This window comes from Rhinolophus ferrumequinum, chromosome 5 (genome assembly GCF_004115265.2).
Source record: "Rhinolophus ferrumequinum isolate MPI-CBG mRhiFer1 chromosome 5, mRhiFer1_v1.p, whole genome shotgun sequence".
NCBI lineage: Eukaryota > Metazoa > Chordata > Mammalia > Chiroptera > Rhinolophidae > Rhinolophus > Rhinolophus ferrumequinum.
This window is the reverse complement of record NC_046288.1, coordinates 64408239-64432890: the sequence shown is the minus strand read 5'-3', so window position 1 is coordinate 64432890 and position 24652 is coordinate 64408239.

The following is a 24652-nucleotide window of genomic DNA, read 5'->3' as shown; positions in this document are numbered from 1 at the left end:
TGAGGGAATTGTCAAGAGGGAAAGAAGGAGTGAGTTCATGGTTCTCAGTTCCATATGTCAATTCTTCAGCTACCATCCCACTGTATTATGTCTTCTAGAAAATCTGCTCCAGTCATTAGTAAATGGTAATTTAAAGAACATTTATATTTTTATTATATTACCTTATTGACCCTCCTCAACAATATTCATTCAGATTTTGGGCATGAGTTACTTTCCAATATCGTCCAGCAGCTTCTCCTCTCCTCAGATGCAGACATGGGTTGGCAAAGGGCCATCTCTAATTATTTCTCATTACTTTCCTTCTTCTTTTAGCATGTTCTTACTGTGTGGAGCTTTGCCAGTTCTGACAAAAGCCAAACGGAAGAAAAGAGAAAGATACTTTGATGGGTACTGTGTTTCAGCAGCACAGTGGCACCACTCTAAGCTCTGCTGGACTCTGCCTGTTGCCAAAGATCATACAATGTAGAAAGCCCGCTGCTGCTTCTGCTTTTTCCGTTGCGACGTCTGGAGGCTACGGATACACCTCAAGAGGAGACAGGCATGGCAAAGATATGCCCGTTTATTTAAATGCACATATAGAAAAGATTTCTCCATCAATTTCGGAGCTCTGCAAGTCTTAAACTGTTATGAAAATTTAAAAATCAATTGATTTTTCTTTATTTGACACAAGCATATTGAGTGTTTTCTTTATGCAAAATACTAGGTTAAGAACTTGGAAGAGAACTACTAAAAGTGAGTAAATGTAGTCTCTGCTGAAGAAACTTTTTATAACAGGGAAGACGATGGGTAAATGATGATGATGATGGGGATGATGACGACGACAATGATAGTGGCTAATAGAGTTGGTACAATAATATACTTAGGAGTTCAAAGAAAAAAGGAAATTTGTTCCTAGATGGTGTTTAAGGAAAATGCTTTGTGAAAGAAGTGGGATTTAATCTAGATCTCGAAGGATAAATAGATCTCAACAAAAGCAAAAGAGAGAAGGCTTGGCCAAAGAAAGAGAATGAAGGTGGCTTCCTAGAGGTTGTATAAAACCTTGTCAGAATCTAGGTTGATAGAAAAACAACGTATCATTGGAAGATAGGACTGGAGCATTAGATAGGGACCAGATTATAAAAGAGATCTCTTAAAATACCAAACAACATGGATTTCATTCAGCATACAAAAAAGTTTTTCTATGGGCTAATACCATGTCTGATCAGTACTTCAGAAATAGAAATAATGGACAATGATGAGCAGTATTGATGGTGATGGGGAAACACATGGATATACAAGACATTATTAGCAGCCTTTGGAATAAAAGAGGTGTCCTAGCCATTTGAGATAGTATTATAGAACATCATAGCCTAGGTGATTTAAACAGCAAATATGTATTTCTCAGTTCTGGAGACTGGAAGTCACAGCATTAGTATATTCTGTGTCTGGTGAGAGCCCCACTTCCTGATTCACAGACATTTCATCTTTATATGGTAGAAGGGGTGAGAAAAGTCTTTTGAGTCTCTTTTATAAGGGTCCTAATCTCCACCTTCATGACCTAATCACTCCCAAAGGACCCCACCTCCTAATGCCATTATATTTGGGGTTAAGATTTCAACATTGGAATCTTGGTTGAACAAATTAAGTCAATAGCAAGAGGCAACTGTTCATAATTGCATGGATCATGATAATGGCGAGGGGAAAGATAAGGTTAGACCTGATTTGAGACAGGAGGATTCACTAGGGGCTTGTGAAACTTGGATGAGAGAATCAAGAAAGAGTCAAAGATAAGAATTTTGCAACCTTTAGAAGAAAAACTATCTTAGTGTTACTAACTCATATAGAGAAGAGCTCCTCTGCCTACATAGCCCGCATCCCACGCGATATTCCTTTTGCTGAGCTGAAAGTTTCAGGAAATTCTGAAGAGTTTCTGCAGTACTGGAAACTTTGGAAAGGATTGAAAAAAAAAAAAGAAAACTATATAGGAATTCTATGTTCCTACCCAGGAACTGGGATCACGGTCAGGGCCCCTTCACAAGAACTCACCAGTACTAACATTCTTCTCTTTACCGTTCATTTCTTTCTTTCTAATTTGCGTAAATAAAACAAAGTTAAAAGAGCTTTATCTAATTTAAGTGGTCAAAAAAAGGAGGCATGGAAAAAGTAACGCTGATTGCATATCTTCTAGATATGTCATCTTTATTTCTAGACTTCAACTTTAAAGGAAACTGTCAATAGTTTAATATGTCGTAGTCTAGTTGCCAAAATGGTTACAGGTAATTAGGATTAGAGGGAGGAGAGAAAGTGGCTGGACAAGGGTTAACTAAAGACAGTGAACACACACACACCTTTTTTTTTTTTTTCTCATTTGAACAGTATTGTAGAAAGAAATATTTGCTAGGTCAGTCTTTGTACATTTTCCCCATCTCAGTTTTTACCCTCAACCTGCTACTACAGCCTTTCCCCTGGTAAGAGGAATCATGAAAATGATATACTACAGTATTAGCAGAAAAACTTAAAACTTTGCCAGTTAAATTATGTGTGACACTCCAGGTGCCCTTGCATGGTTTGGAGATGATCAGCCGCAGGGTCTCACCTCACAGTCTTTCATGTGAAGTCCTCACAGAAGAAATGTTCATAATGGAATATCAGTAGGCATTTTTCTTTTTGCTGATGAAATAAACCAGAACTAAGACTCAAATCATTTCATGCATAGTACATTCTTTTTCCTTTCATATCATCTACGGTCTGAAGATATGTCCTTGCTAGTTTTTTCAGAAAAAAACATTTTTGACTTGATATTCTTTTTCATTTATCTCCAAAAAAGTAACAAATGGTAAAAATTTATTATACTGAGTCTTTTTAAGTAATATCAGGTCTAAATTATGCACATACTATGAGTTAATCAAAGCAATACCATTGTATATCAATTGACTTTATTTGAGGGAAATGAATAAATATCAAACATGTTAAAAAACAAGTGAGATAAATAAATGTATTGCAACAATCATAGGGAGTGTATTTTATTCTAGCATTTTTCTAATATTTTTAAAAAATGTAATAATGTTTCTTAAGAAGTGCAAAGGTATTTCAAGTCATCCTATACAGCTTATGTGCTTCTATATGTTTTCTCATTCACTTGCATTTGCATTCAATCATTTTCAACAGATATTTTAGTGTTTATAATATGCCAGACAATGTCCTGGGTGCTGGGGAACAAGATGCATAGGCCTGGCCCTAAAGGAGTAGAAAGACTGTTCAGAGACAGACTTAAACAAATAATTGTTGTCAATATGGTGATCATAGTATGCATAGGTATAACGTTGGTCAAAAGAGGGGTTGTTTAATCTTAGCTCAGAGGAATAAAGTATTTATTTCCAGAGAAGATGCCTGGGTTGTATACTGGAAGGCAACTAAGATATCATTCATTAGGTGGAATTGCACACAGAAAGAAGAGACATCACATCATGGAGGGAGGAAGCTAACAAGAGGACCTTATAATGGTGTTAGTGTCAGCCTGGGTAGAGCATAGAAAGCATGTTAGTCGTTTCTCCTTTTCCTATTATTGTTGCTTGGGTAATAAATATTGCATTAAAAATGACAAATAATGCTTTGTTAGATATTTATAAAACACTAATCTCTCTGTCTCTCTCTCTCTCTCTCTATCTCTCTGCCTCTCTCTCTGTCTCTGTCTCTCTCTCTGTCTCTGTCTCTCTCTGTTTCTGTCTCTCTCTCTCTCTCTCCCTTTTCCGCTCCCTCTCTCTCTTTCCTGAAAATGGCTGATGAGAAATGCATGACAGACATAAACCTCTTACATTGAGAAAAACCGGTCTTGAAATCATTTTATTGTTTATCTTTGCTTGTTTTATCAATTTAAATAAAAGTATTGAGTCAAATAACACTTGAAAATCAAAATTCAAAATTAGACCATTCATGAAGTTCCCATGTTCTTATATGTCCAAATTAGGAGAAAAAGTATACTGTGTTCTCCTCGCTAGGGTAAGTTATGACCCTAATGTCACTAAGTTTACTTGGATAACTCTATCATTTGTTTTCTATCCTAGAATGTGGATACTCCATTATGAAAGAAATTTGGAGACTTGTATGTCCTTTACTCTTGTGTGTGTCTCGTATGTGTGAAAGTGTGTGTTTCTATGTGCTCAAGTGCAACTGTCTCATCTTGGCTAGAAAAATTAGGCAGCCTAGCTAATTGTTTTGATTGTACTTATATGTAAATAAGAGGGATTTTGGTTCACTTTTAGCAGGATTATTCACAAAATCAAAAATATTCTGGTCAAGGGAAAACAACATAGCTAAACATAATTTTAGAAAACAAGGCCCATGTTTACAGACAATAAGAGGAAAATCAACTTCTTGATGTGTAATATCAAGAGACTCTTTCTTTCGGGAAAGTTATGGCATTAATTTTGGAGAATGGTTTTGCATTATTAATGCATTGCTTATGTTATTGTTGGCTAGTGCATTTGACACATTTGAGTTTCTGTCTGAGTGTAAGTTTCTTTCTCTGCTATACAACTCATAATTCTGGCATGATAGTGGGAGAGAGAAAAAAAACAAAACAAAACATATTTTCCTCTACTCTCCTAGGTTCTCCAGCTGGAACTCTGGAAATCAAATGGACAATAAAGAGAAATTAACAAGAGGAAAAAAACAGCATTTATTAACATTTGCAGTGCACATACGAGAGAGAAACTGATGAGTATCTCAAAAGGGTGGTTAGAACCTGGGCTTATATAGCATTTTAACAAAGAACAATAAATTTGTAAAAAAGTGACAAGACAAAGAAAAAGGGGGTTAGGCTTTTAGGGGCAGCAAGCAATGAGAAGGTAAATGTATGGGTTAGGGAAACTAATGGAAGACAAGGATTCTTTTAGTAAGGTTTGTTATGTCTATTCCTCTCAGGGTTGTTTCTGGGCTCTTTCTGGTGATTAAGAGTATAAATCTGCATTTAGGGAAATGGTATGGGAAGGCAGAGAGCTTTGTTTGGTGTTCACTGTTTTGTTTTCTGTTTTTTGGGGTTTTTTTAAATTTAATTTTATTTTTTTCCTATTGTCTTCAGCTCAAAAAATAATTCTTAAACCAAAGTGGCATATTTTAGGATGGCATATTCTGATCCCGTATACCAAGATTCCTCTTGGGTGATAAAAATTAAATGATGGTGGTTTTCTTGTGTTCAAAAAACAAAAACACAAACAAAAAACGCTGTGATTTTTGTTTTCATGTTCATAATAATAATAATTTGAAAAAAAATGACAATGGGAAAAAATACACAAATCTAAACAACACATGTAAAATACCAAGGGATATTTTCTAATAAACAGGAGACTATTTTGGTTTATTTGGCTTTTGATTGAATTCTCATCTTTCTCAATCTAATAGAAAATGTGTGCCTTTGAGTTTGAAAAGACTGTGAAGCCTGAGGGCAAGGTAATTTGCATATTTGTTTGCCAGTACCTGAAATACAATAGATTTAAAATGAATATTACAGAACGGTCTAGCATATTTCATTTTCTGCTATGTTAACACTATTGGTACAATGAATGTTTTAAGGAAAAGGACTGACTTTTCCTTCAAATACTCAAAGAATTGGGATTACGTTTAGTCTAATCCTGAGCTTAAATCTGTTTTAGATCAAACTCCAGGATATTAGCTCTGATATTAATGGAAGATCCTTTCTACTGGAAGATCCTGATACGACTGAGGGACATAGAACTCTTTGTAATTGAGGAACGTTGTTGAGAGAGAGGGTTTGCAAAACAAATGGAAGGAAGTTGATGACAGAACATAATCCATGGGTCCAAGACTGGTTTGGAGAGGGTTGGAATTATTCTCAGACAATTATAAAATAAACGGTACATTGTCTGGGATTTATTTAAAATACTTCAGATACACTGTAAGGACTGCATGTGTATGTTATTTTTAACCTTTTAACCCTCAATTACTTTTGCACCGACCTAACAATGACTTGAATCTATAATTTAAGAGTGTCTAGTCTACAACTGAAGTACCAAGTATTTCAAATGATATTAAATATGACCAAACCCATAGGGTAGCTACGTAATAGGGTGGTCTGAAATATTGTGCAGACACTATTATCGTTGCATAAAGATAGTAAGAGAGTTTAGTAAGCCTAATACTCTAACAGTAAGCCTAACAGCCATTTCTTTTGAAATCTCAACCAGTTCTAAGTTATGATACTGTACTGAAGGATATTTGTCATTGACCCTGACCAGAGAGTTAGCTGAATCTTCCTATTAGAGCATGTTGCATTTGTCATAAATTAACCTTGTCTTCAAGGTTGACAAAGCATATAAAGGGACAGATCATTGACACTGTATGGAAATCACAGAAAGCTTGTGTAGGTGCATGTATGCCTGTTTACTATAATTATTTGTATCTGTGCTACACAATTTGCAGCATACCACCATGTCTTCAGGTTCAGGGGAGGAGTCCAATAGCACACACCAGCCTCTAACTGTTAGAAGATTCCAATAATTATTGAAACAAATCTACCATTTGTGACCTGCATCTCAGCTAAGGTCAATTTGCAACAAATGACTACAAATATACACATGCAATACTGATCTCTTCTCCTTCAATCTCATCTTGTAGGTTTACTTTGATGTTTTACCAAGCTGACTCCCAAACTCTAGAGTTCCCAAACCACTACTTTCCTTTCAAAGTCAACTCTTATTCTATTTTTTTAAAACTATCTGAGAATGCAATTCATGTTTTTCTCATTATGTTAGCATTAAAAAATATATCAGTAATATGACTTACTTCCTCCTCATTATCAAAATGGAAATGTTCATCTTTTGGGATAAATGTCATATCCATCCATTTTACATTTGCACAATTATCACTCTAGTGCCCCCTTATCCATCATAGATGCTATTTCAATTATCTCCTAATTGATAATGCCTCCATTCTTATCCATCCTATTAAAAAAAAAAAGACTTCAAGAGACTACCACTGTCTACTTGAAGTATAGACTCATCAGTATGAATATTATGTTTGTTCAAAAGCAGACTTTTCTCGCTATTACTAGGAAAAGAACTTACTAGTGTATATGGAGTCTCTAGTGCATCCACATACACAATATCAATTTCTTTTCCCAGTTACTTGTGAAGGGGATCGGGATATGCCATGCCATATGCCATTTTGGCATAAGAACAACTCCGTGTTGAAAGTATGTCGGTTCCTAAAATCCCTTGTCGGCCTAAACGCAGTCTCCTAAAAGAACTCAAGTGTTATAAATCCCCTCCCAAAGAACAACTCAAATCTTCCCTTCTCAGAGACATATCAAAACAACATCCAAACAGACATTGTCACAAAATTGTCATATCTCCCATCTGATCTCCTAAGGACCCATTTATCTTTCCAAAATGTGTTTTGCATTCCCAGAAGTGCCCATTTTGCCACCCCCTTTCCGCTACTAAGTTAGGTACATAGACCTCAATTTCTAACCACTCCTTCGGAGTTCTGCATCTCTCAGTGCTCCCAAGTATATCCACGATACACACAATCATAAACTTGTTATTTGTCTCTTGTTAATGTGTCTTTTGTCCATCTAATTTATAGGGCCCCAGCCAATGAAGATAGGTAAAAGGAAAAGTTTTGTTTGTTTTTCCTCCACGACACGTGCAAAACTTTCTCAACCATTTCATTCAAGGTTTTCATCAAATGATCAATGTCACTTTAGCAGAGAAGCCTTCCTAATCATCAGGAATATATCACCCCAGACTCTATGTTCATATACCCTACTTTATTTTACTTCATAATGTGTATCCACAAAATATGTGTAGTAATGAATTAACTTAATTAAACTTAATGGTATTTTTTTCCATTTTTGTGATGACTTAGATCCCTGTTATATTGTAGGTAATAAAGACATATATTTGTTAAGTGAATAAATAAAAAAAAAAGTGGTCAATTGGACTAAAAATGAGGTTCAACCCCAGGAAATATAAATAATCTCATATTGTAATATTTTTAAATTTATTTATCTCTGAAGTTTCCTGTATCTGGAATGTACACTTTTTAGAAATTTTGCCTTTTGGCATTTTACAAAATCTTTAAGATCCATCTTAAATATCACTCTTATGAAATATTTTAGAGTTATTACAAACTGATATTATGTTTACCTAATAACACTCAAGCTACTGTTCTATAAATGTATTCTTGCAAAAGAATGAATATTCAGTCATATTATTATTTTTTATTATTATTATTTTTTTCCTTTTGGCTTCAATGACACCCTGAAATTATAAACTCTTTGAAGTCAAGCATTGTGTTTTATGCCCCTGAAAATTGGCTATAGTGGCAGTAACAGGAGACTGACCATAGTTTTCGCACTGAATTAGATAGACCATCTGTGGAGAAATAAAACTTTCTTATTTTTCTCAATTTTCCTCTAAAAAGCTGTACACTCCTAATTCACTGAAACATTATGCTGTAAAGGTAGACAGTGTTTACTTTCAATCCTCTTACAAACATTTTCACATATCACAAAAATTATATATGCAACCATTTTTTTTCTAGTTAATTGCTCTGATCCAAAAGGCTGATAAAACTTTTTTTTTATATATATCCCCAGCGAGTCAAATGGTTACAGCCTGGACTTGGTAGAAGGTTAAGCCCCAAGTTACCCAGGAGTCTAGAGTACTACCTCCCCAGGAATGTACACGCTAAAGGAATGAAACTGCAGAATTTGAAAACAAATTCAGGTCAGAAAAGTCTTCTGAAGAGGGCTGGAGGAAGGAGGAAACCCTTTTAGGAGCACAGATATACAAGTGCCTTTTCCTCTTTATAAGAAGAGAAAAAAAATATATTTTTCCATGTCCCTCACCTCTAGAGTGTCTGCACACTAATGTAGGAAAAATCCCATCAGCTCTCATCAGATCACATGAAGGATAAACTCGGATAAGGGGAGTTGGGGGAGCACACTTATGTACTGTGAAGTAGTAAGAAATCTCTGATGCAGAAAACACATCAGACGATCCCTCTTTGTTTCCTTTCCCTTGTACATTTTATTTCCTAATAGAATTCATTTCTTTATTTACTGGTTAACCATGATCTTATAACTTGGTCAATAGGAAGGTACAAATGGTAAAAATCAGCAGTTACTAGAGAGGCGTTTTGAAGACAAGTGGAAAAAGTTTACTATCGATATAGTATGTATGCTAGATATTAACAATCATCATGTGGTTATATTTTAGGATATTAAAGTAGGAAGCAATTAAAAATAAAATATTGGCCCATACATTTTTATTGTTCATTCATTACGTGCTTCTGTGATCCTCATAAGACTTAGCAGTGCTGTGACAATGAATACAATCATAGAAATGGTTCCATTAAATGTTTTAATCACTTCCCATCTTGACTATTGCAATTAACTCCTTTATTGTCTTCCTAAATTCTTACTCTCTGAGCATCAGGGGGTCCAAGAAGTTGCAGAAGAGAATATGGACGGCTCTTTCTAATTCTAGGATATGGACTCACAGCATTCTTTTGCTTGAATCCTTTTATTAATTCAGTAGCAGAACTTGAACTTAAAGTTATCTCATTATATGACTTAAAGAAGCAACTCCTATGCAAGGAAATTAGGGGGAAATCAAGAGACTGAGAGAGTACAGAAGAGCCATAGCATCACGACATGAAAAGAACAAATATAAAATAGTAAGAAAAAGAAAGAAAAAAATGAAAACAAAGATTATAAGAGACATACACATGCTTAAAGTTCAATAAGAGAAATAAACAAAATGGAAACTTCACCTTGTAAAGATAAAGGCGGAATGTAGTCTTGTTCAGCATATTCTGTCTGTTACACCAGAACTTGAGGTTTGAAAAATAATTTGTAAGAAAAATGAAAAGAGATACTGAGAGTAAATGTGTAAGGTATCTAAGGAATGGTATTTAATACACATTTACAATGTAATTAATGTATATTTATAAAAGATTTATCAGTATTTGTGAGCCACAATTTAGCAAAGTCTGTTCAGTTACAAAAATATATTGAATATTCAGAGGACAATCCTTTGAATTTGAGGGCGTAGAGAACAATAGGGAACCTAGACCCACTATTACAACATAATTCTTTAATATTCTTTTGATTACACATTGCATTTTCTTTTCTATCTTTTAATTTCTACATGTCTGCATTAAATATAGACTAATGCAAATCTTTATCTTGTGCTCAACAATATTTTTTCTTAGAATAATTTATAAAAACTGATATTATGATTTTAAAGTCACCTTGTGAATTTTCTAATGTGTGTCTGTAGTATTTGGCACTGCTCAATTTGCTTGATTTTTTTGATTATGAATACCATTCCTTGGCACCATTTTTTCCATAAGCAGTATTTAATTAACACACATTTAAACAAACAAACAAAAAAAAACAAGTTGCATTTTTTCATGCTATACTTTCACAAAGATTATTGATGTAAAACTTTTCAGTCTAACTCCAAGTGCTTATACTTACATTCTTGTCATCTGTTGCTTTGGTTTATTTATTAATTTTTCAACTTTAGCAAATATTTACACATTTTTATCCAGGGGGAGACATTTAAAATAATTACTTGTAAGATGGTTAATTTGTCTTTAGTATTATGTATGTGTGTGCCTATATGTGTGTATGCATATGTGTGTGTATATACATATACAGATATATATATATATATATATATATATATATATATATATATATATGTATGTATATATATAGTAGAATTGAGAATTTGCATTTGTGAAATAATTGCAAAGTATTCTTTTCTATGGAAGAAAATTGGGCCCGTACATAAATTATTAGGTTTTGTAAAGTTGAGTGGGAATTTTGGGGTTTTTGTGGCTGTGACAATTTCTCAACAGTAGCTGCTTCCCTTATTCTCTGTTGCTTATTCAAATTGGCTTCATCATATCTGAAGTAGGGAAAGGGCCCAGTACCATGATCCCCAGCCTGAAGCTATTCATTTAATTATTAATGCTACTTCATAGATAAACTCTACTTTATTGAGGAGCAAAATAACTGAGAAGAAAAACATCACATGAACTTGTAATATAAGTAAAAGCTCTGCCAGTAATGAATTTCATTAGTATGAAGAGGGAGGGGAAGTCATAGAAAAATACGTCTAATACAATTATTTAGTCATTTGTGGTTGGGCAGGTTTTCATGTGGCCTTCCAGATAACACCGTAATTCTTGTTCAAAACATATTCATTGTTCTCATCTACATGTCAGTGACTGGCAGGAAAAAAAGATGCCACAGAATATGGCTTGTGTCACTTTGTGCGAACTCATTTGCGGTCAAAGGAGAGTCATAAAGCATCCAGATGGAGTTACTTGGTGATGATTATATAAAGAGTCAGATAAGGCTGTGTCCATGCAACCCAAAGAGAGATGAAGATTTTATACTTATCAAGCTTATTAGATTGATGTGAGGAAGAAAAGAAAACTGATATTGAATTGCTTTGGATAGAATTACCTTTTAAGCAATTACCTAATTTATCTGATCCATGCTCTATTACACATTTTACTCTGCCAACCATTCTTATATCTGTGTATTAAAAAATGAGGAGTCAATTTATACTGATTTACATAATAACTGCTTCTTATTTAAGACAGATGAGAAAAATATATGGGAATTCATTTATGCATTACTATATTAATTTTTTTCAAAAATAGGTATTGAGTAAAAAATATGTGCCAACCTTGTTCTAAATATTAGAATGTGGAATAAACAAAACTGAAAAAGTTATTGCATGTAAGAAGCTTATTATTCATACTAGAATGATATGAATAGTGATAAAGGACTCAAGGGACTGTAGGAAGAAACAAAACCACAAAATTTTAGAAAGAAATGTTTTTAATCTAGTTTTTACAAAACTTCAAAATAAATTAATATATTGATAAATTAACCCTCTTTACTCTTTTAAATTTTATTTATAAAAAATTTCCATTATTTATTTGGGTCAAGGGCCAGTATCACTGACTTAGGTCACATATTAATGGATCCAAATCACGAGTAACTATTTATTTGAGCTAGACATCAATGAATTCTAGGCAATGTATCAGTTTTCACTAAAGCAGTACGCTAAAGCAATGCAATTAAGGAGAGAGAAACATAGTCCTTCCTATATTGGAGGTAAGAGAAGCAGAAGCTTCTCACAAGGCCAAAATCAAAATATTGTCCAGCTCAGGTCTTATCTGGAGGTGTTGGGAAAGAATCACATCCAAAGTCATTCAAGTTGTCAGTAGAACCCAGCCTCTGCAGCTGTAGGTCTGAGGTCCCTGTGTCCTTGCTGGCTATCAAGTGGGGATTTTTAGCTGTAAATGACTCCTGAAGCTCTTTGCTGCATCTAATGTGAGGATGAAGACCGGGGGGGGCAAAGCTATAATTTCCAGTCTGAGGCCAAAGACCTGAGAATCAGGAGCTCCAATGTCCAAGAGGAAAAGATGGGTTTCTGTGCTCAAGAGGAGAGAGAGAAGTCACCCTACCTTTGCCATTTTTTTCCACTTAAACCCTGAAGGGTTACAGGAAGCTCACCCACGTTGATGAGGCTATATCTCTTTACTAAGTCTGCTAAATCAAAGGCTAATCGTTTCCAGAAACAGTCACACTGAAAAATAAGCTACCTGAGCATTCCTTAGCCCAGTTAAGTTGATAAATAAAATTAACCATCACATACCTAGAGACAAGGGAAGATCTAATTTAAAAGCCTAACCATGAAGATACTTTGGCATGTTTAAGTTAAAGACGGAAGTGTGTATAATGGGTGACCAAAAACACAGACAGAAAGAAAAACAGATCACCTAGGGCTTGACAAATATGCATCAGGAGTTTGTATGTTACTCTAAATGCTATGAACATATAAGTAAGACTTTAAGCATGAAATTGACATAATTTTATTTATCATTTTATAAAATCACTTTGGCAACTACAGAGTGAAAAATAGTGAATATTCACTGTAAACATTCTTTTATAGTCTTAGAAATAAATTCCAATAGAAATAAATTTTTAAATAGAAAAAAAAAATCTATTTTTATTCACCTGTAGTAAAATACAAGGAAGGTTAAAGAGGAAGAAGACTATTTAGAAAAACATTTCAATAGTCCAGGCAAAGTGTGAGTATACCTTTTAACATCCCCTCATTTTTAACAAACCTTAGACAGGCTTTTTCCTGACGATAAACCCTGACCTCTCTTTTCTTAAAACATTTATTTTTGAAAACTTGCTATTGTATACACCTGAGGCTAACATAAACAAAAACAAAAACAAACAAACAAACAAAAAATCTTGCAATTGTAAATTTCTTCTTGATCTCTTTGACATGAAAATTGTCCTCAACTCAGGCAACATCTTTCTCAGGGAATTGAAAGCCATCCCTTTCAAGTGGAATCATGAAAAAAGATAAAGCTCTTATCTCTTAAGTCTCTTTGAGAGGGTAGGAACCTAACTTCTTTGATAAACTACAATGAGCAAACACTGATGGCCTAATCACATTGACCAACCTCCCCACTAATGTCTGCCAGGACTTTTCCAATAGGTCATCCCAGCATTTAAAAATCCTCCTGCTTTTTGCTTCAGCAGAGTTGAATGCAGTCTCTCTCATATTTCAATAGTTTTGACTCCTATTGCAACAGTTTTTGAATAAATTCTTTCCTGTCTGTTTAACTAGTCCAGTGCAATTTTCTTCTATGCTATAGAAGAAGAGATGTGATTAAACTTGGAATATCATTTGGATTTAGAGTTGCTAGTAAATTGGATATGGGAGTGACTCATGGAGAGGAACAAAGGCTATAACTTAGACTGCTGAATGGCACAACTGGGTGAATGGTTGTCCATTTACTGTAATGAATAAAACTTAGGAAGTAAATTTAGACAAGGTAATCAGCAGTTCTCCATTGCCTATTTTAATTTTGAGATATTTATTCGCCGTCCAACTCTTTACATCAGATGGAGAATTGGATATGTAAATATTGATTTATGGGGAGGTGCCAGGGATGGTGATACAATTTTTGAGTTATCAGCCTCAAATATAACAGATGATATTTGTAGCCAAGAGATTACATGAAGTCATGTAGAAAGAATGTTTAGATAAAGGAAAATGTAAAATAGGATGGAATACCCGGGATAGTCCTTGCAGCCAAGGATTTCTAAGTAGGACACAAATCTTTAGTATGATCAGCAACATATTCCTCAAGTAGATGATGAGACCAGAGGTATAGTAAAATAGGATGCAGGAATTCGCACTTGGTCTATATCCCCATTTATGCTTCGTTCAATGCTTGGAATTCAATATGTTGGTCATAAGAACCCACCAAGAAGTGAAGAGATGATATCTCTTTGATTTGTTCTTATATTTTTAATTTATATTTGGGACAGTGTTTTAAATTTTCTTATCTAGCTAACTTTCACTTTAAAATTTCCAACACCAGATGATAATAGATGGTTTAATTTTAGATATTTATGCATCAGTCCCTTCTTTTAACAAGAAGTCTTTAAAGGGAATGTGCTAGTACAGCTTCGTCCCTACAGGAGTTTGATTCGAATGGCAGGAGATTGAGAAAGAGGGAATCTGCAATAGAAGGGGCTCTTTAGCACAAACTGGCCCTGAGAGAAATAGCGCTGCAACATCATTAAAATTGTAATAAACAGGAAAAGTGTAGTTCAGACGCATGGGGCACTTATCAAGGAGTAAAACGCTTACAAGTGTTCTCGGAAAGATAGGTGGGAGGAAAAATCAGCAGAACAAAGTCTCACTCTGAGGATTTCATGCAAGTGGACCACTGAAATTGGCACTTTGTTAACCCTGGGAGAGGTGAAAAGAAAGCTCTGTGTATCAGCAGAAAACTGCCCTCAGCTTCCGCCTCCACATTCTTCTTTAACATTCTAAGCTCACTTGACAGAACTCACCCCCGCTGTCCACCTCCTCTGTTCCTGTTCATGCTCTGTTGAGTGTTTCTGAACAAACCAAACTTTAAGCTGCACTCCTTAGAGTACTAAATTGGTTCTCTACCTCTTAGTTCAGTGAACATTCTTTCAAAGTGATATTATTACCAGTAGTCCTATAGAAAACCTCATCATCAGCAAGATTCTGAACTTTCAAGCACACTGCAAGTATTGCATGCTTTATTCTTGCAGAAATTTTTATTTTCAATGTATTCGTCTCCAAAGACTTTTGTCATCTTTCATCACCTCCCAACCCTTGCTATTCTCTACTTCTTTCCGAATTAATTGAATAGAATGTGCTACGTTAGAAGTAATAATCACATGCTCTAGTGTCAGTCTGAGTAATTGTATGCTCTTTGTCACCAGGCAGTAATGAGTCTATGTTTTCCCTTTTGGTCTGAGAAACTGTATCTTATAGGCAGAAGTGTGTCCTCTCATTATTACTATTAGACAATTGCTGTTATTTAGTAAAAATGTATTTTTATGAAAACCAGAAGAATTATGTGCCCCAAAGTTTTAAAGAGTGTAGCTTTCTAAAAACATCAAATGTTTTTATAGTAGTATTTCCAAACTTTGTTTCTTGTGAAGTAATGACTACTTCCAATGTGGATTGATCTAAAAATAAGACTACGTCACTGAAAAATGAACAGGAAGTGGATCAAGGTACATCACTCTTTAAATGTGTTGGATGTTGTGAGATCTGTATAGAAATATCCATGAGACAGATTAACTTAAAAAACAGAAAAATGATGGCAGAGACCATGACTCTTTGATTCACTACTGTGTTGTCAGTGTCCAATATTCTAACTGGTAAAAACAGGCAGTAGCCTTTAAAAATGATGAACTTACCAATTTGAAGACATTTTATAGGGGGGAATGTGAAAAGGCATCATGCTAAAGATTCAGATGAAGAACATATTTCTGAAAATAATTAAGTACAGAAAACAGAAAATAATTTATAAAGAAGCCTGACATATACAATAAGCAGCATAAAAGTTTCACTTCATGAGTGAAACTTACACATCAAGGCCCTCAAAATATCTTTCTTGGTCCAGCCAATTTTGATCTCCATTGACAGACATGTCTCATTCTCTCATGCCACTACACCCCATACATACTCACTCTTCAGAGCTACGGTAGGACATCTGTCATGTTTATTTCAAAAAACAGAATGATTTTGGAATGATAGAAAATAAATGTTTTACACTATTTGTCTATGAATTCCTCTTGATGTAGATTTATAAAAGTAATATCATGAATATCAGAATAATTACTACCCAACGACGTCTTTGTCCTAATTACTGGAACCTGTGAATATGTTAGAGTACATGGCAAAAAAGAATTAAGATGGTGGATGGAATTATATATATATGGTCCTTAAAATTAGAAAAGTGAATCAGAAAACAGAACCAGAGAGATGGTATCATGAAAAGCACTTGGCCTGACATTACCGGCTTTCCATGAGTTAAGGAATGTAGGTGGCCTCTAGATGCTAAAAAGGACAAAGTAACCATTTCTCTTCTAGAGTCCCTAAAAAGAACATAGCCCTGCCAACACTCTGATTTTAGCTAACACCCATTTCAGACTTCTGAACTACAAAATTGTACAATAATAAACGTATGTGGTCTTAAGGTCCCAAATTTGTGGTAATATTTAATAGTAGTCATAAAAAGCTAATGCATACCTATATTTTCCACCCCACATTATAATAGTTACCTTTTCTTATAGAACATAAATCCCTTTTTAAGTTGGTACTTAATCATATGGAATTTGACGTATTTTATATATTCAAAATATCCCCGATATTACTGAATTTCAGCAAATAGTTGATCTATTGCATTCACATCAAATCAACCTGAAGATTAATAGATGGTTTAAGAAATATGCTCAATTTGTTTAGAAATATTGCTGATGATGCCCCCTCCTAAAACTATGCTACCCTATGATAGCTATGGCAACAGAGAGACAGAACCAGACACTAATTAAAGGCAATCAGGACAGATTTTATTCAGTAATATCGCAATGGGGCAAAAAGCTGATCTCAATTCTAAATATAGCAAAGATATCTGGGGATTTATAATCAAGAAGTAGAGTGAGGATATTAGTGGATAGAAATTACTAAGAGGAGACATCAAATGTTGTGGATTCTTGCTAAACTGGCCTAACAAGATTGTTGCCAGAAGCAGACCAAAGACTTAGACATCAAGGTGGGGTGAGGAACTTGATCATATATCAAGAATGATTAGATATTAAGGGTAGGGAGATGACTTAGCAGGATTTTTGCTTACACTGGGATCACCAAAGACAGTCCAGAAGGCAAGTTCAAAGTCTAGTGGGAAGATTGCTTAGAGAAGCCTAACTGAAGTTTGGTCAAGGAGAGAATCTTCGCCACTATCATCAAAATATTCATCATGATAAACTTATATGCCTTTAAAATAGATGGCATAAGAAGTAAAAAGGATTTACCTCTGTAACATATAGACCAGCTCTGTTCAATGAAATGCTATGTAAACCACTGTTACGGACTAAATGTTTGTATGTCCCAAATTTCATGTGTTGAAATCTAATCTTCAACATGATGACATTTGGAGGTGGGGTAATTTAAGTCATGAAAGTGGGGCCCACCGGAAAGGTCTTAGTGCCTTTACAGGAGGCTAGAGAGCTAGCTCACTCTCTCTTTTGCCAGATGAGGATATGACAAGAAGTCAGCAGTCTTAAACTTTTAAAAGGGCTTTCACCAGATCCCGATGATACTGGCACCCTGATCTCAGATTTGCAGCCTCCAAAACTGAAAAACAAATTTCCATTGTTTATAAGCCACCTTGTTTACGGTAATTTGTTACAACAGCCCAAATTGACTAAGACAGTCACATATGTAGGTTTACATTTTAGAGTAGAACTATTAAAATATGAACAAAAACAGATAAATTAAAATTAATAACATTTTTTACCTGACATATATATCCAAAATACTACAATTCCATCATGTGATCAGTATAAAAAATACTAATGAGATATTTTTTGTTCTGCAAGTGTCCACCTTCGAAATGCAATGTGTATTTTGCAATTATAACACATCTAAATTAAGGCAAGTCATATTTCACTTTCTCTATAGTTACCTATGGCCAGTGATTACCACATTAAACATCATAGTTATAGATACTATCAAACAAAAGTAATGATTTTTTTATCTCACACTGCGTCTTTATAGTTTTCAAATATATTGATCCAGGCAATCCCCTTCAAATAATTTAGAGAGAGGTAGTATGGTGGATAAAAGCTCAGATGTACAGCCAGATCACCTGAGTTCAAGAATATATTCTGCTTCTGACTAGTTGCGTGACCTTGGGCAAGTTATTCTTTCTGATTAAATTTCTATATTTTAAAAATGGGAATGATAATATTAATATTTCATAGCATCGTTATGAAGCTCATCAGTGGACTGGCGCTGAGAGAGTGCTGTATGCATTACCTGTTTTCACTGTTGAACAACATCTAGTAACTGGAGCACTTTAAATGCTAACATATTTGAATTTTCTTGAATTTCTTTTTCTTTTAAGATAGGAACATTTCAAATCTCCATTTTCAGGCAACCAGAACTATTTTCTCTATTATAATGGGTTTTGAATCTGTCCTTTCTCTAACTCTCCCACCCAATATGCTCATTGTAATATTTGAATCAACTTCAATTCTTTTTCTAGACACAAAGTACCAACTCTAACTCGGGCATTGCTACCAGAGTATAAATATTGAGTTTTATTTTTCTCTTTCAAATTTGTTCTTCATACCGTGTTTCCCTGAAAATAAGACCAGGTCTTATGTTAATGTTTGCTCCAAAAGATGCATTAGGGTGTATTTTCAGGGGATGTCTTATTTTTTTCATGTACAAAAATCTACATTTATTCAAATACAGTTATGTCATCTTCTCCTGGAACATCGTCATAACGTACTAAATGTGTCCATATGGCTGACGATCTTAACTGGGGCTTATTTTCAGGGTAGGTCTTATTTTTTGGGAAACACAGTAACATGATCAATTCTGATTGTCCTCTTTCTGATAGCCTGACAAGAAAACATAAATTTCATATCTCCTATATACCAGATGCTATAACAGATATCAGGAATACAGCTGTTAACGAGAAATGCACCAGATAAGTATACAAAGGCCTTGTTTACCCTACAAAATACTAAAGAGGCAATTTCAATGTGGTCTGAGAAGTGCTCTGATGAGCCAAATTTAGGGGCTGTCTTAGTCCGTTTGAGCTGCTATAACAAAATACTATAGACTGGGTAACTTATAAACAGCAGACATTTATTTGTTATATGTCCGGAGGCTGAAAAGTCCAAGATCAAGGTGCCAGCAGATCTGGTGTCTGGCGAGGGCCTGCTTCCTGGTTTATAGATGGCTGTCTTTTCTCTGTGTCCTCACATGACAAGAGGGTCAAGGGAGCTCTCTGGATTTTTTTTTTTTTTCATAAGGCCACTGATCCCATTCATGACGTCATAGTCACCTCTGTAAAGCACCACCTCCAACATAAGAATTTTGGTGTACATAAATATTTAGTCTGTAGCAGAGGCTAAAGGAGCCAACAAGAAGGTAACCTAAACATCAGACAAAATAAAAACCCTTTACTTTTTTTCCCTAATCCACTTTGAATTCTTTTTAAAATCAAGAATGTACAGCAAGGGTCCAGCCCTGTGGCTCAGGCGATTGGAGCTCCGTGCTCCTAACCTGAAGGCTGCCGGTTTGATTCCCACATGGGCCAGTGGGCTCTCAACCACAAGGTTGCCAGTTTGATTCCTGGAATCCCACAAGGGATGGTCGGCTCTGCCCCCTGCAACTAACAACTGGCAACTGGACCTGGAGCTGAGCTGCACCCTCCACAACTAAGATTGAAAGGACAACAAGTTGACTTGGAAAAAGTCCTGGAAATACACACTGTTGCCCAATAAAGTCCTGTTCCCCTTCCCCAATAAAAAATCTAAGGAAAAAAAAAAAGAATGTACAGCAAGATGCCCGTTTTCCAAACAACTTCTCCCAACATTTATATCACCCCTATAATACCTAGTTTGATCACAGAACTATTCATATCTTCACAGCATTCTACTCTTCTCAATTTATACTGATTTTTGAATTTCCCAATCACTTCAAATATTTTAAGTATGTTTACTTATAGTTGTACATCTTTAGAGGTTAAAATTTCTATTTATTCATTCAAAATAATTTATGACAATTTATTGTATACACCAAGATTGTGGGTAGATAGGACACTCGGTGAAGTCAATGGCTACTATAAATGCTGAAACACAGAACCTCTTTCAGCACACAATGTAGGTCCTTTCTCTTCCAGCAAAAGGCCCATAATTGCCATGCAGGAAGAAGGTCAAAGAGGTTGACCTCTGTTGTAGGGTGTGCGTGTCTTCTTCATGCAGAAGGTTGGAAAGCTTAATCTCATTTAGGAAAGCAAGTTAAGCTTTTTGTAGTCTTAGTATGACAATAAAAATAATTTTACTGTGGTATCTGCAGGTGTTAGTATTTTAATATAGAAAAGACAGAAGTAATAGAAAGAAAGAAGTCCTATTCTAGGAGATAGACTCTCAATGGATGTGTATTTTATGAGTGTAGGAAAATCAGAATTACTGATAGTGGTATAATGACTGCACAGATCACCCTAATTACCTCCTTTATCTATTCCCTTTGCCCTAAAAATCTGTAGTCCCCTCTCACTCTGATACTGTGCCTAGCCATGTGATTCATTTTATTCAATGGAGAGTAAACACACATGACAGAAGCTTAAAAGTACATGTGTATTCCTGCTTTCCCTTTTGCAAAATTTGGACTGCTCACTCTTGCTCCTCACCATAGCTACCAGGAGATGGCTGCCCTTGCATGCTGTAGGTTGAGACACTCGCAACTGAACTGACTTTCCTCAGTTTTCCCAGCCAAATCCATTCTAGACAGTTCATTGACAAACATATGCAAGTACACTAAAAGGACATGAAGGAAGAGTGGGCAGTGGAGTTCATGGAACTTGAGATGATATGCTCAAATGTTTCATTTGTGCCCCAAAGTAGTCTCACATGAATATTCTACATGGTGGATAAGCAGGCATATTGAAATATGTTTCATTTTGGAGACTGACTGGGGTGAACTATGGTCTTTGGCTTTTAGGCAGAATCTCTGGGTCAGTTATAATAAAGGATAATTCCTTTTTTTGATCACTATTTCCATGTGTTACACTGAGTCTGTTTTATACTCTAAAAGGAAAAACTCGAATTCAAAGTTCACTTTAAAAACCTAAAAGATAAACTGGATAAAGCTTTCCCAAGGGACAATCACACATAAAGAGGTCCTACAATGAAGAGAAAACAGTACAAGTCTACACTTCCTAGAGGTAGGATGTAATTTTCCCTAGGCTTACTCCTAATTGATACAGTTGACAAGGCAGATATGACACATCTTTTAGGCTAGACTTATTGTTTCCAGACCCTTTCATTATTGGCGTAAGATACTGGTTTAGAACAGCTGCCACTGGGTGTACCTTACAGCTATAACCCAGGTATATAAATATAACATCAGCTTGAAGTTGTAAACTAGATCTGCATGGGAATTTGCAGGGTTAAATCTTGGCCATGAGCTTTTTGTAGGGAAGGGGATAATTCTTTCCCATTGTCCATAAGCTGTGTGGGAATCTCCTAGTGTGCCATTCCTAAACTTCCCATTTCAAAAAAAAAAAAAAAAAAAAAAAGCATCATCCTGAAAAGCAGAAAAGGAGGACATTATTTATTTAACATATATAAATAATTATAAGGTGAAAAGAAGTCTTCACTCTCTAAAGGGAAGATGACATATGACTAACGGATGCCATAGTAGCATGTGCAAATGTCAAGATATCACTCTAGATCGTTGGCCTATTTTCTCCACCTTTTGCATTTATCACTTCTTTAGAGATTTATGGTCTCTGAATTTCAAATTTTGGAAGAGTAGTGGTTACAACCATGAATAAAATATACTGGTGTACCAGTTATTAATCTCCCCTGCTATTCTGGCACCTGTGTGAGGTCTAGCTGAATTGAGATGATAGCATATTCATTATGTACTGCTTCTATTTAAAACCTTTTCTCACAACTTTTTAAAATAAGCTTTCAGGTTTGTTTGGAAACCTGCTTTGGAATTTTAGTAAGTCCATTCTTTTTTTCAGTTATCTGAAAGATTGCAATGAGTGATGAAAAATGTTCACTCTTGGGGAAAAAAAATATTTTCTATTTAAAATGTTTATATACTGGTGTTCGTCTGAGATGGGGGCAAAGATTAGCATCAGATGTAAGAAAATGCAGTAGTACACATTAAGTCAATTTTAAAATACAACAGATGGGGAGATATAAATTCTAAATTATTTTAGATGTACTGCCTGAAACGTAACTTACTCATAGTTTTCCATTAAGATTAAACTTTAATAATAATCTTTCTAAATATGCTAGAATAAAACTGATTTAGATTCTGGCACTACCACAAAGATAGTATCAAATTTTCAATTCATTTTTACTTATTGTCAGTTATGAAATACATATATGAATTTACCTATTCCAAGAGCTTTTTATTGTGCAAAGATAGGTATATAACTATAATAGTATAAGATGCAGAATTATATGCAAATTTATTGCATATTTTGAAAATATTACATATTCTGTAATAGAGTTTTAGAAATATGACAAAAATGTCTTCCTAAAATGCTGTTTCCTCATGCATTTTTTTCTGATTTAAATATTTTAATTTGTTGGTAACTAAAAGTAGCATGCAAGCAAAATAAAATCTATAGAAATACACAAGAGTTCATGAAAATATTGATACATATTATTTCTCTTGTTAAAAGTCAAATCTATTTGTCAATGAGTTAACAGGTAATTTTAGTTGTATAATTATATGTTTTTTTGTGTGTTTTTTTTAAACTGGAATTGGTCTTCTGCAGGTTGAATATTTTCATTTCTCTTGAGCCAGCTTCTGAATAGACTTTCAATCGGCCTTTGGAATGATCTTGCTTCATTTATTAAGAATGCTGAAATCATCAGATAAAAGTATTTTCCATGCCAATGTTGCTTTTGTTTACAAGGTAATAAAATTCAGAAATGCTGTATGGGAAAACATCCATATTGTGGACTTAAAGAAAAACAATAAAATATTCATCTGCCACTAAATATTTCATAGTCTCCTATTCTAATGTCTCTTATTTTCAAACTCACTCTTCTATATTCTATCTTGTGATGTGGGATTGGAACTCTGCAGACCACATTTCTTCTTTCCCGCTGTTAGATTCCATGTAGCAGGGGCACTGATGAGAAACTGGAAGTCTAGAGGGAAAAGAACGGACTTGGTCCTTTCTGTTTGCTTCATTTTCCTGTAACACCACCCCAGCAGTGCTTCTTCAATGCCGTTGGGCGTTTGTTACAGTAATATCAGTTAATTTCAGTTTACAGGACTTCCCCATACTTCTAGAATCTGCCTCTATTTACCTCTCTTGATAAGCTACAGACCAGCCAGCTCCTCCTCTTCAGAGGTCTGGCTGAGTCCCCATATCCACAGGCGCCTCATTAGAGTTCCCCTAGTTCAAGCACCTGAGGTTGGAGCACCAGCTGAGCAAATCCCCTCCTTGCTGAGGTCTGAATTCCTGTATTACCAGCCTGCTCCTCCAAGCTTTAATGATGTAATAAACCTCTTCCCTTTCTATTTTCAGTCTTATTTCCTACACTTACTTACTCTGATACCACTGTATAACCTTTTTTTTTTTTTTTTTTTTGCATTTTCAGCTCTCCAATACCTAGTTAACAATTCTTGACATTAAATTTTCAGTTAGTATAACTGGAGTGGATTCTGTTTCCTAACCTTACTGGAAGGTGGAGAAACAAGAAGCACTTACCAGTCAGTCTGTTTCTAAAACTTAATTTTAAGATTAAGAGTTCAATCTTAAGATATGTGTGAGTATTTATCTCAGTTTTTAGAACATTATTATAAACATAGCTTTATTGTGTGTCTTAAGGAAGTACCAACTCAAAATAAATGAAAGGACAGGAATTAAAATATAATGAACTGTTCTTGTATGCTAGGCCCTGTGTTCTAGGTATTTCCTTTATATGCATTATTACACCTAGGGGCAAAAGAGATTACTCACAGATTATATAAAATTATTTTAAAACTTGAATTCCTTCTAATCTCATGAGTCCGTAATTCACCTAAAAATATTTGCTTAACCTTCAATAAAAGTAGAAATTAAAAAAAAAAAAAAAAACTACTCTAGTTAGAAAAATATTACTAGCTTCCGTATGCTGAGCATTTATTTCTCGGTAGGTATTCTATGAAGTACTTTGCATATTTTATTTTATTTCATCTTTAAAAAAATAAGATAATAAGAAACATTGTTATCACTATTTTTATAGGAGGTGAGATACATAAAATAATTTACAGATGACCACATTAATTGAGGCTGGATGTGAACCCAGTGTCTTTTTTGTTTGTTTGTTTGTTTGTTTGTTTTTAACTATAAAGTCTATGCTATTGAAAATTATATTTCAATTTACTTTCATATTATATGGCTAAGGATAAATGACTTTTTATTTAGTTTTCAGAAACATTTCATTTATGTTTATTGTACAATCTATTATGAGTAGCTGTACTCATGCCAGTAAAACGGCCAGCATTTCTTGCAG